The 17,979-nt window shown below is 36.5% G+C and overlaps 1 long non-coding RNA gene across 1 annotated transcript in view; it reads left to right on the top strand.

Annotated features, from left to right (window-relative positions):
• Positions 1-17,979, top strand: part of LOC138165676 (uncharacterized) — a 579,025-nt gene that overhangs the window by 249,310 nt on the left and 311,736 nt on the right. The gene's annotated exons all lie outside the window — the stretch shown is intronic.

The raw sequence follows: 17,979 nt of genomic DNA, 5'->3' as shown, positions 1-17,979 counted from the left end.
AGAATTTTTATATGACTAAAAATTGTTTTGATTTCTTCATTAGAAAACCACCCATTCATATCCTTTGACCATTTATCAATTGGGGAATGACAAAGCTCTTTATATATTTGAGAAATGAGACCTTTATCTGAAAAATTGTCTATAATTTTCCCTTCCCCCCGATTTTCTACTTTTTTGTGATTTTGGCTACATTGGTTTTATTATACCAACCTTTTTAAATTTAATATTATCAAAATTATTCATTTTATACTTTGAACTGTTTTCTATTTCTTGTTTATTCATAAACTGTTCACTCATCCATAATCTGATAGATGATATGTTCCATGTTCTTCCAATTTTATTGTAATATCTCTCGTCTTATATATTAGGTCCCTCATCCATTGTGGATATCTTGGTAAATGGTATAAGGTATTGGGCAATTTTATGACACTTTGGGCATAATTCCAGATTGCTCTCAATTTCTGCCAAGCTGCTTTACAGCTTTCCCAACAGTCTTTACCAAATAATAAATTATTATCCCCCAAACTTAAGTGTTTACACTGTCAAATACAAGGTTACTATAAGTATAGTAACTGCTATAAATTATATATCTACCCTATTCACTAATTTACTTACTATTTGTTAGTTGGCACCAGATAGTTTTGATAGTTACTGCCTTATGATATAGTTTAAGATCTAGTATTACTAAACCTCCTTCTTTTATTTTTTATTAGTTCCTTTGATATTCTTTTTTTTTTTTTTAAGCAATCGGGGTTAAGTAACTTGCTCAAGGTTACACAGCCAGTTATTTCTGGGTGTGGTGCTGAGTGTCTGAGCCCCGGATTCGATCTCCAGGTCGTCCCAACACTGGAGCCGGTGCTCTTACTCGCTGAGCCACCTGGCCGCCCCTAAGCAATTGGGGTTAAGTAACTTGCTCAAGGTTACACGGCCAGGTGTTTCTGGGTGGGTGCTAAGTGTCTGAGCCTGGGATTTGATCTCCAGGTCTTCTCAACACTGGAGCCGGTGCTCTTACTTGCTGTGCTACCTGGCCGCCCCAATATGTTTTTTTTTTTTTAAAGCAATCAGGGTTAAGTAACTTGCTCAAGGTAACATGGCCAGTTATTTCTGTGTGTGGTGCTGAGTATCTGAGCCCGGATTTGATCCAGGTCATCCCGACCCTGGAGCTGGTGCTCTTACTCACTGAGCCACCTGGCCGCCCCTCTTCCTTTGATATTCTTAACCTTTTGTTTTTCCAAGTCAATTTTGTTGTTGTTTTTTTCTAACTCAGTAATTTTTGTGTGTGTGTGTAATTTAATTGGGATGGCATTGAATATATAAATTAGTTTAGGTAAAATTGGCATTCTCATTATATTAACCCTGCCTAACCATGAACAATTAATTTTTCTCCAATTACTTAAATCTGATTTTATTTGTATAATTTTTTATGTACATAATTTTGTTCATATAGTTCTCGGGTTTGTTTTGGCATGTTAACTCCCAGATATTTTATACTGTCTAGAGTTAAGCTAGAGTTTTAAACATGGTGCCTGCTACTATATCTTCTTACATGGTTTTGTTTGTGATATATAGGAATACTTAAGATTTATGTGGATTTACTTTAGATCCTACTACTTGCTAAAATTATTAAAAGTTTTAACCAACTTTTTAGTTGAGTATTTGGGATTTTCCAAGCATATCATCTGCAAAAGAGGTAGCTTTATTACTTTATTTCCTATTCTCATTCCTCTGATTTCTTTTTCTTCTCATTGCTATTGCTAGAATTTTCAATACAATATTGAATAATATTCTTGTTTCATACCTGATCATAATGGGAGGGCTTCTAGTTTATCCCCATGACAAATAATGCTTGCTGGTGATTTTAGGTAAATGCTTTTTATCAATTTAAAGGAAAAAGCCATTTATACCTATATTTTCAAGTGTTTTGAAGAGAAATGAGTGTTGTACTTTATCAAAATATTTTTCTGCATCTGTTAATCATATGATTTTTGTTACTTTTACTTTTGATATGATCAATTATGGTAATAGTTTTCCTTATGTTAACAAAGTTCTTTTTCTTTACAGTCATCATATGTACTTTTTTCTCCTAGTTCTGTTAACTTTACTTGACAACATTAGTTTGAACCTCCCAGTATTCTATGAAATTGTCTCTTTCATCATGTCTTTTTATATAATATTTCGTTATAGTCATATACTACAATTAGTCCAGTCATTTCCCAATTAATAGGCATCCCTTTAGATTCTAATTCTTTTCATTTCTTTTTTAAAAAATGTTAATCTATTCTTCAGGATCAAGGAGTTTATTTTGCTTGAGACTATTCACTTCCCAGTTTTATCCTCCCTTTTAACTTCCATCCCTACCTCTTTTTCTCTTGAATTTCGTTATTTGTACACCAAAGTGTGTGTGTGTATATTTGATCCTCCTTTGTCCAGTTCATATAAGAGTGGGGTTCATCTGATGCCTGCTCTGTTCCATCCCACCCTCTATGTTAGTAGATTTTTCTGTTTACACACTCTACTTGTAAAAAATAATAAGTTCTATTTTATTCTTCCTCCTTTCTACATTAATATATTCCTTTTGCTCTTTCTTTCCTTACTTTTCAAACCTTTAGAATAGAGTTAAACCACCATTAACTTTCTGCTGTTCTTATTCAGTCCTCTTAGTAACTTTTGAAACATTAAGGTTGTTAAGGTACATTTATTTCCTCTTTCCCTCTTAGAATGTTAGTACTGTGTCATCATTTAGGCCCTTCCAATTATAGGGATAATAAATATTCCTTTCTAGGTTCTTCTTGTCTCTTGTGTTTGCATTTCAAAGTTACTACTCAATTCTGGTCATAATCTGCAATGCTTGAGAGTCCTCTGTTCTATTAAAGCCCTTTCTCCCTCTGTAGGAATATACTCAGCTTTTCATGACAAGATATTCTTTGTTGTAAGCCTATACTTTTTGGAATTTTGTATTCCAAGGTCTCTTTTAATTTATAGTAGAAAATGCCAGATCATGTGTGATTGTGACTATGACTCCTTGGTACTTAAACTCTTTCTTTCTGGCTACTTACAGCATTTTTTTCTTTGAAAGGGAAGCTCTGGGTTTTGACTATAGTATTCCTGAGAGTTTCCTTTTGGACATTCATTCAAGAGATGATCAGTGCATTTTTTTCCCATTTTTATTTTGTCCTCTTGCTAAAACAGATCTGGGTAGTTTCAGTTATGACTTCTTGTAATATGCTGCCCAGACTTTTTCTTTTTCCAAATCATTATTTTCAGGGAGTTTGTTGATTCTTAAATTATCTCTCCTTGACTTGTTTTCCAGGTCGGTTGTTTTTAATAACAGATGACTTACATTTTCTTCTCCTTCTAATATTTCTTTCTAATGCTAGGTACTAGGGACACAAAGACAAAAAATGTGAAACAATCTCTGTCCTCAAAGAGCTTGCCCTCTATGAGAGAGCAGCATTCCGAGGGCAAAGCATCACCTGAGAATTGGTTCCAGAGTCTCAATAGCCTTGCCAGGGTCCTGGGGAGATGACAAGAAGAAATTCTTTGTTGCCTAGCAACCTCTATTATCATTCATTTCAGATTGTGAGCAATACAGAAAGCTTGTTACATAAATCCTCTGTAAGGTACCTTTCCAGCCTAGTTTCTCCAAGGCTATTCCAGTACAGTATGAGCACTGATAGCTCCTACCAAGCTAGAAAAGCTTGAGGCATGGACCAGATGCTAGACTGCGTGACTTACTGGAGAACCCACCTTGATAAATTGTGACGGGCTCATAAGTCAGCATTTATTAAGTGCCAAACACTGTGCTACGTGCTAGGGATATGACAAAAAGTAAAAGGTGGTACCTGATCTCAGGACCTTAAAATCTAGCGGGGGAACAACATGTAAATGGCTAGGTATTAATAAGCTCTATGCAAGATCATTAGAAAATAAGCAATATAAAAAGTACTAGAATTAAGAGGGATTGGGGCAAGCTTCCTGTAGAAGGTAGGATCTTAGTTTAAATTTTGAGGATGAGTTGAGAAGGAAGAATGTTGCAGGCATGGAAGAAAGCCTATGAAAATACTCAGAACCCCAAAATGGAGGGTCTTGTTCAAGCAACAGCAAAGAAGCTAGTGTTACTAGATGGAAAATAGGTGTAAGAATACTGGGAAGATGGGGGAGGGTGCTAGCTTGTGAAAGGTTTTGAATACCAAGCAGAGAATGTTATATTTTATCCTGGAGGTGATAGAGAGGCACTGAATTTATTTAATAGAGGGATGAGCTGGTTGGTAGTTAAATGGAAGATGTACCATAAAGGAAAGAGACTTGTGTTAGGTACAAATAACCAACTAGCAGATTATTTCATTATTTAATGCATGAGGAGGTGTTGGAAGAGTGAAAGCAACAGGCCTTGGAAAGAGATTGGATATAGGAGATGGGGGTGATAGAAAGTAAGGAGTTGAGGATGACACCTAGGTTGTGAGCCTGGGGAACTGGGATAATGGTGGTACCCTAGAAAGTAACAGAGATGTTTGGAAGTAGAGAAGGCTGGAGGAGGGCAGGAAGATAATAAGTTCAGTTTGGGACATACTGAGTTTAAGATATCCACAGGACATTCGTTTTGAGATGTCTAATGGGCAAAAGATATGAGACTGAAGGTCAGCAGAAAAATTAGGGCCCTATAAGTAGATTGGAGAATAATCAGCAAGAAGATGATAATTGAATCTATAGAAGCTTATGAGATCACTACATATAGAAGAAGAAAAAAAGAGGGTATAGGACATAAACCTGAGGGATACTCGTGGTTATCAGGTTCAGACTGGATGAAAAACCAGTAAAGAAGAATGAGGAGAGGTCAGATACATAGAAAAATCATCAGAGAGTATGGTCCTATAGCAGCAAGCACCCCATGTCCCCAGGGTGGCTGCCAATACAGGTTCTTGGATCTGCTTTGATAGAGGAAAGCAACTCAAAATGGGTTAACAAGCTTACTTTAATCAGTCAAATATGTATCGTTTACCTAGTTCAGGGGGAAAAGGTCAGCACCCCGAACTTCAGAGTACACAGACAGAATTATCAAGACAGAGAAACAGATCAAGTAGACAGATTTCCAAACTGTCCAACCATTACATCCATACCAAATCAACATCTGGGTTTTTCAAAGCTGGGGGTCTCTCAACAACAGCTTCCCAGAGTCTTATCTGATCAAATCACAGAACACTTCTCAAAGTGAGCCCCCAAACAAAGCCTCATATCAGGGATTATATAGCCTTCTCCTGGCTCAGAGAATGCAACAACCTTCTGGACCCACTGGCCAATCAAAAAGTATCTACTGAAAAACAAACCTCCCACCCCAGGTTCCAGGTGCACTTTAGCCTAGGGGCAGGGAAGATCTTTAAAAATTTACATTCCCACTACAGGTCCCTAAAACCTACAGAGGTCAGGATCAGAGAGGTCAAGAAGGACTGAGGGAAGACTATGTGATTTGGCAAATAAGAGATTTTTGGTGACTTTGGGAAGGAGTTTTGGTTGAATGATGAGGTCAGAAGTCAAGTTGTAGAGGGTTAAGAAGAGAGTAAGCAGAGAGAAAGTGGAGGTACCTATAGATGATTATTCAAGGAGATTAACCTCCAAGGGCAGGAGAGATACAGGACAAGACTTAGTGGGGATGGGTGGGTCAAATGAGGATTTTTGAAGATGGAGGAGACATAGGCAGTAGGAAAGCAGCCAATAGATAGACAGACACTGAACATAAGTGAGACAGTGAGGATGGTAGAGAGTACATGACCGGAGAATACAGGATGGAATGTGATCACTTGTGCAGGAAAAGGAGTTTGCCATGGTAAGGGGAAGTGCCACTTCTTCATGTAATACAGAGGAGAAAAAGGAGATAGGGCAGAAGGCATATGAGTGATATGAGATGAAGAAGAGGGAAGAAGATGGAACTCTCAATGAATGGCCTCAATTTTTTTTCAGTAAAATATGAAGTGAGGTTCTTAGCTGGAAATGGGGAGAGAGGGGGAGCCATGGAAGGTTTAATGAGGGATAAAAAGTTTTGGAAGAGCCACTGTATAGAGTGGGATAGGACGTTAATTAGGGAGGTGTAAAAGAATTCCCTAGTAGCAGTGAGGGCTCAGTTGAGTTTATGTAATATTAATTTGTAACAGATCCATTTAGAATGGCTGCAATGATTTTCTCCACCTTTGTTCAGAAGTCAAAGGCACCAGATGGTGTAAATGACCCATGACTGAAGCTTGGTAGAGAATAATGATATAGAAAGAAGGCAAGGGACTTAAGAGAACAACGTAGAATTGAATTGGTTCAACAAGGAGTCAAGATGGGGAAAAGGAGAATGTGACTAGTTCAGAAGTGATGGTTCCAGGAGAGAACAGAGAGTTTGATGAATTGGAAATCACAGCATTTACAAAGAGAAGCAGAGACATTCCACAATTGATAAATGCCCAAAGGATACCAAAAGGCAGTTTTCAGAAGAAATCAAAGCCATCAATAATCACACAAAATGCTCTAAATTACTATTAATTAATAAAATTGTGAAATGCAAATTAAAATAACTCTGAAGTACCACCTCATACCTATTAGATTGGCTAACATGACAGAAAAGGAAAAGGACAAATGCTGGGGTGTGGAGTGGGTGATGTGTAAAAATAGGAACGTTAATACATTGTTGGTTGAGTTGTGAACTGGTCCAATCATTCTGCAGAACAATTTGGAATTTTACCTAAAGGGCTACAAAACTGTGCATACCCTTTGATACAGCAACACCACTACTAGATCTGTATCCCAAAAAGATCAAAGGAAAAAGATCTATCTGTACAAAAATATTTATAGCAGCTCTTTTGTGGTGGCAAAAAATTGGAAACTGAGGGAATGCTCATCAGTTAGACAATGCTGAACAAGTTGTAATATATGATTGAGATGAAATACTATCGTGCTATGAGAAATGACAAGGAGGATGCTTTCAGAAAAACTTGGAAAGACTTACATGAACTGATGCACAGTGAAGTGAGCAGAACCAGGAGAACATTGTACACTGTAATAGCAATATTGCAGTGATGATCAACCATTAAAGACTAAGCTTCTCTGATCAATACAATGATCCAAGACAATTTCAAAGAACCCATAATGAAAAATGATTTCCACTTCCAGAGAGAGAACTGATGACCTCCGAGTACAGTTTGAAGCATATTTCTCTTACATACTTTATTTTTCTTGACTTTTTTTGCAACATGGCTACTATGGAAATATATTTTGCATGAATTAGCGTGTATAATTTCTATCATATTGCTTGCCTTCTGAATGGCCGGGGGAGGGGCAGGAGGGAGAGAATTGGGAACTCAATTTAAAAAAAATTAATGTAAAAATAAATAAAATTAGTTTAAAAAACAAAAGACAGTATTTCATATGGGAAGCAGACAGAAAGGTGGAAAGTCAATGTATTGTAATCAAACAAGGTGATTTTAGAGTTTATGGACATGAAAGTCATATGTTTGTAGGTGATAGAAAGATCAATAGTACAGCTATCTTGTGGGGTGGGGTGGAAGAATAGGTCATGGAAAATGAATAATTCTAGGAACACTAATTTGAGAGATTATCAAGATGTATGTTGAACTCCCCTAGTATGAGGGAAGGAGCTGGAAAGGAGAGAAAGATTGTGAGCCAGGTACTAAATTCATTGAGATAGGAGGGAGAATATCCTCATAATCAGAAGGCTGGCCATCAGACGACAATATTTTTTTTAGCTGTGGCAACTTTAGGAAGAGTTGTAATTAGCACCAATGGAGAAATAAAATTCTTAATCAATCATTTGGGCAATCTCCAACATTTACTAAGTTCCTTCTCTCTGTCAGATACTGTGTTAAGCACAGGAAATATTGAAGGGAATATAAAGAGGCAGCAGCCAAGTGGTCTAGTGATAGACTGATGAATATGAAGTCAGGAAGACCTGCCTCAGACATTTGTTCAGTTGTGTGACCCTGGGCAAGTCATTTAACCTCTTAGTTTCAGTTTCCTCATATATAAAATTGAGATAATAATATTGGGAGGATAAAATGAGAGAACATATTCCAAGAGTTTTAAAACCCTTAAAGTATTACATAACATGCTAGATATTCTTAGTTCTTCTTTCAGATTATTATGATTATGATTAGTAGCAGTAGCAGCAGCAGTAGTAATAGTAATAGCAGTAGCAGTAGCAACAGCAGTTATGCTTCATTTATGCTAATTTGGGGTCAAGTTTATATAGATAGAACTTCACTACATAAAGGTAGAGTGGGGCAGGGGTAAGGATGAGAAGTGAGAAGATAATGGAGAAATAAATAGGGCTCAGATTCCATCTGGGGAGATCCTAAGCACAGATTAACACAAGTAAATGGTTCTAAGTCCTTCATGAAGCTCTGGTAACTATCTAAACCCAAATTCCCCCAGGAGCATCTAACCCATGACTCACTAGGAAACATTCATTTTGAATGCTCTAATGACTGGCATAGGAAAATCATGAGCCAGAAATCACAGGCTTACAGACTTTCCCCCAGGGTATACTGAAACCTCCAACAGTTCATTAATCTACCTGTGCATTAAGAGGGTACTTGTGGCCATTTTACAGTCTAATAGATAACCTAGCGTGGGTCATGGATCTGTCAAGACAGAACACATGTTGATTTAGGATTTTGTTTATCTTACAACCTGCTCGTATGGACACTCGAGCTTCATGAGAGGATGGACATAATAATAAAGTAAGTAAAGGACCTGAAAGACAACCTATGACCTGAGTCTAAATGATATCAAATTGGCTTTAAAAGAATCAGGCTGATAGCAGTACTTTTTGTGGTAGCAAAGAAATGGAAACAAAACTGATGCTCACCAGTTAGGTGGCCAAACAAATTGAGGTACCCAAATTTAATGAAATATTACTGACTGTGAGAAACAATGAATTTGAAGATTACTGAGAAGCATGGGAAGGTATAGCTGAATAGAAAGAGTAAAAATGCAGAACCAGAAAAATAATACACATGACAGCAACCATGTAAATAGATGCATAACATGAAACCAAACACTACGTAAATATAATGATCCAATGTGTCCCTGGAAAATAATAGAGAAAATGTACCTCTTCTTTGCTGAGGTGGGGGACTATAGGTGGAGAACATTTGCATATGTACTGTCAGACTCAGGTGATAAGTAAATTCATTTCTTAAAAGTTTTTTTTTTCCTTTCATTTTAATTCTGTTATAAAGGATGGCTCACTAGTTAGGGATGGAGAACAAGAGATATATTCCAAAATGAAGGTGGTTAAAAAAATATCAATTAAAAATGTTTAAATAATCAGGTAGTAGGCTTATTAAACCCTAAGGAAATTTAATAGTAATTTTTAAAAATGCTTTATTTTCCACCTCTTGTTTCTACTTCTTCCATTCCTGATATTTTGTGTTGGGGTGAGAATGAGATCAGAAATGCTGCGTGCACTTGATACTGAAAGGTATTTATATTTGATTAGTATGTTGATAGGGGGAGCAAAAGAACACTAGATTTAAGGACAGATAACGAAAATTCTGTGAGTCAATTAGAAGGGTGGCTCTTGAACAATCTATTTACAAAACTGGTTTAGCTTAGTTTAGTCTCTCTTTCTTATCAAACTAAATTGATGGTACCTAGAATAGCATCTCTTGACAGTTTTAATTTGTTTATTTCGCAAATAATTAATATTAGCTATTTAAGCCTGATTCTAATACTGTATCCCAAGAATGGACGAAACAAGTGTTTAATGAGCACCTACTATGTGACTAGAACTAAATTTTCTGTTCTAGAATTGTGGAAGAAATATAAAATATAGTCACTTTCCACAAAGATCTTGACATATAGTGGGGACATTAGGGGTGGGCAGTAACACAAATGTAGCAATTAGAGAACAAGTATATACTAAATTATGTGATAGCAATTTAAATCATAGGAATTTGGTTCAAAGCCTAACTCAGCAATTTATTACCTATGAAACTTTGGACAAGTCACTCAACTTTCCTGGGCATCAGTTTTGTAAAATGAGAGGGATGATCCCTTCCATCTCTGAAATTATGTGATACTGAAGAGAGGATTTGTTGCTGGGGTGGGGGAGGTGGTCATAGCATTGCAAATTTCAACCTGGAAGCGACCTTAGAGGCCATGTAGTCCAGAGGTTCTTAAGATTTTTTGTGTGTTATGGACCCCTTTGACAATCCGGCAAAACCTAGATACCCTTTATCAGAATAATGTTTTTAGAATGTATAAAATCAATCACATAGGATCACAAAAGAAACCAATTACATTGAAATACATGTATCAAAAAATTTTTTTGTAAATTCACAGTAACTAGATTAAGAATCTCTGATCTGGACTAACTCAACCATTTTACAGATGAGAAAACTGTGATCGAGAGAAATTGTGCCTTGCACAAAATCACACAGGGAGTGATGGGCAGAATTGACCCAGGTCCTATGATTCCAAATTCAGTAGTATTTCCATTGTACAACACTACCCCTTGGTATGGGTGGGGGACGGGGCTGCAGATAGAATCCTGGAAATGGAGTCAGGAATATCTGAGTTCAAATCTTGCTTCTGTCATTCACTAGTCATGTGACTTTGGGCAAGTGTTATTTCTCTTTGCTGAGCCTCAATTCCTTCATCTGTAAAATGAGGATAATTATACCAATAGTACTTCCCAGACAGGGTTTCTGAGAGATGCCAAAGAGATAATATATGCAGTACACTTAGATTAGAAAGCTTAAGCCCTGGAACAGTCCAAATCCTGGGCACTGAAAAAAAGTAATCAATCTTCTGCTTGTGCTTCTTAGCTTGAGCCCCATATTTGAGACTTCTGGCTTCTGAATTTGTTCCTTTGGTCCTGAGAAAATTCTAAGTATAGACAATGAGCTATTTGGACAATGCTTCCATAGGCTCCTTATTCTCTGGGACATTTTCATCAAATTAATAGGTCAAAATAGTCCAAGAGGTTAACATAGCCCACTGACCTCCTGTTCACTTGGTAGAAGTTTTATGTTATTCAACTCAACTCAGTACATATTTAGTAAGCTCCTACTGCAGGAAGAATCTTATGCCAGGCGACAATCTGGTATATTGTTAAGAGTACTAGAGTAGGAGTCAGGAGACACCATGTGACCTCATACAAATCACTTGATCCTCTCTAGGCCTCAGTTTCTTAATCCATAAAAGGGAAGTTAGACTAATTTAATTTAAGAGCATGGTGTTATTGCTAAAGGAGTTCAGGGAAGGAACATGGATTGGAGTAGACAGGAAAACCTGGAAGAGGCAAGATTTGAGGAAAGGGAGAAAAAATTTGAGATGCCCCCCATGGAGTTAATGAAAATAACTGCCTTCCTCCCAAAACCAACATACAAAATGATTTCAACAAGGTTAACGAAGAACAACCACAAAACAATCAAAAGTGAATTTTGTAAAATTATAAAGACCAAGCATGGTCCCAGTGAAGAAATATCAGAAACCAACCTTATTCTATTTGTTTGCAAAAGTGGGCAGTCTATGGATATGATACATTGCACATATCTTAAGACTCTTTTGATATATTGATCAGTTTTGCATGGGTTTTCCCCTCTTTTTCTTTAAAATATTGTTTGTTATTTGGAATGGATCTCTGGAAGGCAGTTATGGGGCAACTGGTAGAAATTTTAGTGATGAAAAAAGACAAAAAAATTTTTAAAAAAAGGACAAAAGAGAAAAGCAATAGTTGTTTACTTTGTTGATTTACTCAGAAGATCTAGGGGACAAGAACATAGGACAACTCCCATTGAGACAACTCTGACTACAAACCATGGATGACTTCCTTTTCTTACCCTGCTTCTGCTCCTGTATCTTCTGTAAATACTTCCCCTTGGCTCCCCATGAATGAGACAAGAGAGTTATGCAATATAGCCAGTATGGAATAATGCCAGTGGCAAGCACCAAAGCAGATGACCGAGGTTGAACTACAAGACAAGTGATTGACATTGAATCACCATGTATCAGAACGAGAAGTCACCTTAGAGATTCTCCAAGTTAACACCCCATTTACATTTTAGAAAATTTAGGTTCATACAAGTAAAGTGATTTATTGACCAATCACATGGTTGTTTATTAATAGAACTTGAAATGGGTTCAATAATGAGAGGCTGAATGACATAGACTTCCTGATTGGTCAAAAGAATTGTTATGGACTTAATATTTGAATTGACACTATGCCCTTCAAACTGTCAGACAATGCTATCTGTTCAGCTGCTGTGCCCTCCAGACTACCAGGCCTTGGTGTCTGTCCTATGCCCTAAGGCACACTGAATCTTCCTATTCACCCTGCAACTGAACTTTCCTATCTATGGGGTGTCACAAAAGTCCTGGCATAAGGCAGCTAGGTGGCCCAGTAGAAAGAGCACTGAGCCTGGAGACAGGAAGACATCTTCCTGAGTTCAAATCTGACCCGACACTTACCAGCTGTATGACCCTGGGCAAGCCACTCTGTTCTCTCATCTGTAAAATGGGCTGAATAAGGACATGGCAAACTGGTCCGGCATCTCTGCCAAAAAAAGCCCCAAATGTGGTCGCAAAGAGTCAGACATGACTGAACAACAACACACGTAGATACACAGCCTCCTTCTCTTAGAATATAAGTTCCTTTGGAGTAGAGATAATTTTGCTTTTCTGTTTTTAAGTTCAGTACTTGGCACATTGTAAGCTCTTGAATAAATGCTTTTGCTTTTATTCATTCTCAGTTCCCCACCCTTTTCACTATATACTGCCTCTCTGTGACACTATACTCAATAGGATGTAATGTAAGCTCCCTGAGGGCAGGAACTGGTTCATTTTTTTGTCTTTGTACCACCAAGGCCAAGAACAGAATGTGACACATAATATCTGCTTAATAAGAGCTTGTTCATTAATATGGGGGGGATTGATCACATATATGTATGTGTCCAGGTATTATAAGATATAGTCTCTTCTCTTACTGTAGTATGGTAGTTTTCAGACTATGATAACATTCCACAAGGATGATTTTTGTGCAACAAAGGTGCTTTCTCTCATATAGTATCTGATGTTACAGGATACCCCAGATAGTAAAAATGCCTTTAGTCTCTAGTAATCAAGAATTGATTTGGTTATCTTCATCTTTTCACTTTCCTTCCCTAGAAAACCTAATCTGAACCCCCCCCCCAAAAGCACATCACTAAATAGCATTTATTTTTGTACAATTTATAAGCTACAGTGTTTGTTCCTTAACCCTTGCCACAACAGCCTTCTATTGTACAGATGGTTCCTTTCCTCTGCAATACCCCTATTATTGCAAACCAACATGACTAGAAGTATGGAACTGGATAGCCCCAAAAGGAGCTAACACAAAGGACCATAGTGGAAAGGTTGAGAGAGTTTGAAAGCTCTGGCAGGAATTTTAATGGTGAGGAACATTTTCTTTCTCCTCTCCCCCCTACTAGGAACTTGTTTAGTCTGTCTCAGGCTATCAAAATCTGAGCTGGCAATATGTGCTCAGTCAGCATTCACTCTTCCCAAATAGTATTCCTAGGGAAAGGCAAAACTCTAAATCTAAGAGGAGATGTAGAAAAGACAACTGATCGGACCACATGAGGTATCAAGCAGAAGACTGTAAGCTGCTGGTTGTGAAGGCAGGGGGCCTGGAGTTCAATGGTATAATTGCCCCGTTCCCTTTTTTCCCTTAGAGTTGTAAAATCAAGATGCTAAAAGACTTTACCCAAAGAGTAGCTTTGGGTATATCTATGAGGAAACTGGTATGGATGAATAAAATGGAAGGAGTTGAGGTTTTAAATCATCCCCAAATATTCATTTAGTGTCAACTGTATTACAAGCCCTACTAGAAGAGGCATCATTGCTCCAATGTTTCTACACTATATATTTGCCATTTTAATTCCACTTCATTCACCAAAGATATTTTAATTTAGGTGTGAATAAGATGTCATTTGGGGGTCATATCGAGAATAGGAAATAGAGCAGTTGATTGTCATTTGCATTTGAAGAGGACCAATGAGATCATAATATTAGAGTCAAGGAACCCTGTGTTTGACTGGTTGATCAGTCTGATACAAGCTCAGAAGACTCTTCCACAGGTCAAGTGCAAACAGTCTGTTTGAACATTTGGGATGGAGATGTATCTAGATTCGTACGTATCATATTTCCTCTGTGTTACTGCCATTCTGCTTTGCCAATAAAACATGGTGCCTTCTTTGATGCTGGCATGCCATACTGAACCTTTGCCAGCATCTCCCATGTCGCACAATCAATACTAAAGTTCTTCAGAAAGACCTTGAGAATGTACTTGTATCACTTCTTCTGACCTCCCTGTGAGCATTTGCCTTGTGCAGGTTCTCTGTAAAATAGTCTTTTAGGTAAACATGCATTTGGCATTTGGGCTACATTAGCGTCTCATTGGTATTGTGCTCTCTGCAGTAGAAGTTGAATGCTTGTCAGTTCAGTTGAGAGAGGACCTCAGTGTTTGATACCTTATCTCGGAGGTTATCTTCAGAATCCCCCTAAGACAATTCAAATGGAAGCCTTTCAATTTTCTTGCATAGTGCTGGTAAACTGTCCAAGTTTCATGGGCATATAACAATGAGGTCAGCACAAAGGCTTTATAGACTATCAGTTTTATTTTTTTTAATGATTTTTTTAATTTTAGTTTTCAACATTCACTTACATAAGATTTTGAGTTTTAAATTTTCTTCCTCTCTCTTTCCTCCCCCCTTCCCAAGACAGCATGCAGTCTGATATAGGATCTACTTATACATTCACATTAAACATATTTTCAGATTAGTGATGATGTAAAGAAGAATTAGAACTAATGGGAGGAACCATGAGAAAGAAGAAACAAAACAAAACACCAAAAGAAAAGAAAAGCAAATAGTATGCTTCCATCTGCATTTAGACTCCAAAGTTTTGTCTCTGTATGTGGATAGCATTTTCCATCATGAGTCTTTTGGAGTTATCTTAGATCCTTGCATTGCTGAGAAAAACAAAGTCTATCAAAGTCAGTCATCACAAAATGTGGTTATTACTGTGCTCAGTGTTCTCCTGGTTCTGTTCATTTTGCTCAGCATCAGTTCATGTAAGTCTTTCCAAGTTTTTCTGTTCTGCATGCTCATCATTTTTTTTTATTATGCTACTAGGTTTTTTAAAAATTATTTATTTTTAGTTTATAACATTCAGTTCCACAAGCTTTTGAGTTCCAAATTATCTCCCTCTTCCTCTCCTCTCCCCTCTCCAAGATGGCAACCAATCAAATATAGGCTCTACATATACATTCACATTAAACATATTTTCACATTAGTCATGTTGTAAAGAAGAATTATAACCAATGGAATGAACCACAAGAAAGAAGAAACAAAATGAAAGACAGAGCAAAAAGTATGTTTCAATCTGCATCCAGACTATGCAATTCTTTCTCTGGATGTGGATAGTATTTTCCATCATGAGCCTTTTGGAGTTATCTTAGGACCTTGGATTGCTGAGAAGAGCCAAATATGTCAAAGTTAGTTATTGCACAATTTGACTGTAACTGTGTACAATATTCTCCTGATTCTGCTCCCCTCACTCAGCATCAGTTCATATAAGTCTTTCCAGATTTTTCTGAAGTCTGTCTGCTCATCATTTCTTATAGAAAAGTAGTATTCTATTACATTTATACAACATAACTTATTCAGTCATTCCCCAATTGATGGATGTCCCCTCAATTTCTAATTCTTTGCCACCATAGAGTTGCTAAAAATATTTTTGTACATATGGGTCTTTTACCTATTTGTATGATCTCTTTGGGATATAACTGGGTCAAAGGATATGTACAATTTTATAGCATAGTTCCAAATTGCTCTCTAGAATGGTTGGACCGGTTCACAACTACCCCAACAATGCATTAGTGTTCCAATTTTCCCATATCTTTTCCAACATTTATCATTTTCTTTTTTGTCATGTTAACCAATCTGATAGGTGTGATGTGGTACCTCAGAATCATTTTGATTTCCATTTCTCTGATTAATAGTGATTTAGAGCATTTTTTCATATGACTATAGATAGCTTTCATTTCTTCCTCTGAAAACTGACTGTTCATATCCTTTGACCATTTATCAATTAGAGAATGATTTATATTCTCATAAATTCAACTCAGTTCTCTATACTTTTTAGAAATGATGCCTTTATCAGGCTGTGAAAGTTGCTTCCTAGCTTTCTGCTTCCCTTCTAATCTTGGTTGAATTGACTTTGTTTAGGCAAAATCTTTTCAATTTCATATAATCAAAATCACCCATTTTGCATTTCATAATGTTCTCTATCTCTTGTTTGGTCACAAATTCTTCCCTTCTACATAGATCTGACAGGTAAAGTATTCCTTGCTCTCCTATTTTGCTTATATTATCAGCCTTTATATCTAAATCATATACCCGTTGTGACTTTATCTTGGTATAGGTTATAAGACATTGGTCTATACCTAGTCTCTTCCATGCTATTTTCCATTTTTCCTAGCAATTTTTGTAAAACGGTGAGCTCTTATCCCAAAAACTGGAGTCTTTGGGTTTATCAAACAGTAGTTTATTATAGTCACTGACTGTTATGTCTTGCATACCTAATCTATTCCACTTATCCACCACTCTATTTCTTAGCTAGTACCAAGTAGTTTTGATGATCACTTTAGGATCTGGTATAGCTAGGCTACCTTCCCTTGCAATTCTTTTCATTAATTCCCTTGATATTCTAAACTTTTTGTTCTCCCAGATGAATTTTATGATTGTTTTTTCTAGCTCTATGAAGTAAATTTTTTGGTAGTTTGATTCATATAGCACTGAATAAGTAATTTAATTTAGATAGAATTGTCATTTGTATTATGTTAGCTCAGCCTACCCACGAGCAACTAATGTTTTTCTTATTATTTAGATCTGACTTTATTCGTGTGAAAAGTGTTTTTTAATTGTTCATATAGTTCCTGGCTTTGTTTCGGCAGATAGACTTCCAAATATTTTATGATGTCTACCATAACATTAAATGGAATTTCTCTTTCTGTCTCTTGCTATTGGACTTTGTTAGTGATATCTAGAAATGCCAGTGATTTATGGGGGTTTATTTTATATTGTGCAACTTTCCCAAATTTGTTTGTTATTTTAAATAGTTTCTTTTTACTTTGTTCTCTAGTATTGTCCAAATATACCATCATATCATTTGCAAAGAGTGATAGCTTTGTTTCTTCTTTGCCTATTCTAATTCCTTCAATTTCTTTTTCTTCTCTTATTTATAAAGCTAACATTTCTAGCACAATATTGAATAACAGTTGTGATAATGGACATGCTTGTTTCATCTCTGATTTTTTTGGAAATGCTTCTAGCTTATCCCCATAACATATAATGCTTGGTGATGGCTTTAGACAGATGCTACCTATCATTTTAAGGAAGACTATTTATTCCTATGCTCTCTAATGTCTTTAACAGGAATGGGTGTTATATTTTTTCAAATGCTTTTTCTGCATCTATTGAAATAATCACATGATTTCTGTTAGTTTTATTATTAGTATGCTCAATTATTCTGATAGTTTTCCTAATATTGAACCAGCCTTGCATTCCTGGTATAAATCCTAGTGTATTATCCTTAAGAAAGTTCCTATAATCTCTTTGCTAATGTTTTATTTAAAAATTTTTTGCAACTATATTCATTAGGGAAATTGGTCTATACTTTTCTTTCTCTATTTTGGCTCTTCCCACTTTAGGTATCAGCACCATATTTGTATCATTTGTATCATAAAAAGAATTTGGCAGGACTCCTCTTCTTTTTCCAAATAGTTTATATATTATTGAAATTAGTTGTTTTTTAAATGCTTGGCAGAATTCACTTGTAAATCCATCTGTCCCTGGAGATATTTTCTTAGGGAATTTATACATAGTTTGTTCCATCTCTTTTTCTGAAATGGGACTATTTAATATTTTATTTCCCCTTCTA

This window comes from Petaurus breviceps, unplaced genomic scaffold, assembly GCF_028583685.1.
Source record: "Petaurus breviceps papuanus isolate PSGF00001 unplaced genomic scaffold, PetGlider_PUasm1.0 214, whole genome shotgun sequence".
Classification (NCBI taxonomy): domain Eukaryota; kingdom Metazoa; phylum Chordata; class Mammalia; order Diprotodontia; family Petauridae; genus Petaurus; species Petaurus breviceps.
Note: the sequence above shows the minus strand (reverse complement) of the source record. Positions and strands in the feature narration are given on the sequence as shown.